Source organism: Pteropus vampyrus, unplaced genomic scaffold (genome assembly GCF_000151845.1).
Source record: "Pteropus vampyrus isolate Shadow unplaced genomic scaffold, Pvam_2.0 Scaffold132, whole genome shotgun sequence".
NCBI lineage: Eukaryota > Metazoa > Chordata > Mammalia > Chiroptera > Pteropodidae > Pteropus > Pteropus vampyrus.
The window spans coordinates 704,020-705,481 of NW_011888913.1; the positions used below are offsets into that span (position 1 = coordinate 704,020).

Consider the following 1,462-nt stretch of genomic DNA (forward strand, 5'->3'; position numbering starts at 1 on the left):
GACTTTGCTGGCTATGGCAAATTTAAAAATTCTGCACACTAGCCTATCCTGTCTTTTTTCCTTTTTTAAAAATTAATTAATGCCAATGCAAATGATGAAATAAACCATGCAGCCATATTTCAAGGGTATTTATGGCAATGTGTGCTCTAAATATACACACATTTAAACAGGATAAATATGAATTTAATTTTTTTATTTTACTTTATTTCTGTGTATGATGTGCATTTATATTAGCCCTTGTGTGTTTATTGAGCACCTACTAGATGCTGATTGATCTATGAAAATACCAAGACATTTGCTATAAAGTTTCTCCTCACCACAATCCGCAGAATAAGGGTTCATTTGAACATTTATTTGAAATGTTCAGGAAAGCAAATCCATAGACACAGAAATTATATCGGAGTGGCTGGAGTCTGGGGTACGTGGGAATGAAGGCTGAGTTCTGAAGGGTGCACGAGGCCTAACGAACACGTTCTGGAATGAGACAGTGATGATGGTTTGCACAACTTTGTGAATGTACTAACACAACTGAATTTTACACTTAAAAATTATGTGGCATGTTAACTAGATCTTAATAATGCTATTTAAAAAAAAAGGAGATGATACATACAGTTCATGGAAATATAGAATACTTCTTATTTTTCGGGCTATTATCTAAAAATGGAAGTAACTGTGAACTATCTATAAAAACCTAGAAAATATATTCAACATATTTTCCTTTATTTTAAAATTGTATAAAGTTTGGTCGAATTTTTGATTTCTATATTTCTTCAATCTCAAAAAAAAATTTAAATTCATTGATTATTAAAACTTAAATTTATTTTTTTTGATAAACAGACATAAATGAATAAAAGTTTATTTTAATAATATACCACATATTTTTGCTATTATAAACCTTTAAATACCCCCAGTAATTATATGGAGAAAAAAAGTATATTTATGGGACATCATGATATTGTTTATTTATTGTTTTTTTTTAACACCTACAGCACCTGGTCTTCTAGGTGGTCTCCCATCCAAGTACTAACCAGGCCTGACCCTGCTTAGCTTCTGAGATCAGACGAGATCGGGCGCATTCAGGGTGGCATGGCCATAGACCAAGATATCATTTATACTTTTATTTTTTCATTTATAATGAAAAGACAAGGAAACAATTATAAGAAGATTATGATTTCAGAATATTAAATTCTATAATAAAAATTTCTAAATCTGTTTTTCTAATTTAAAATGATTGATAAATTCACAATATCTATTTTGACAGCTTTGAAAAAAGTACATTATTTGTCAAAATATTTTTTATTTGTCAAGTGTCATTTTCAATACAGAATATTTTATTTTATTTTTCATTTTTTATTAAGTTTATTGGGGTAACATTGGTTAATACAATTATATAATTTTCGGGTGTACATTATAATTTCATATCTGTATATTCTATTGTGTGTTTACCACTCAAAGTCCAGTT

At 28.9% G+C, this 1,462-nt stretch overlaps 1 pseudogene; it reads right to left on the minus strand.

Moving 5' to 3' along the window:
* Positions 1 to 980: 980 nt before the first annotated feature.
* On the minus strand, positions 981 to 1,098 carry LOC111744316 (annotated as a pseudogene).
* Positions 1,099 to 1,462: the final 364 nt, after the last annotated feature.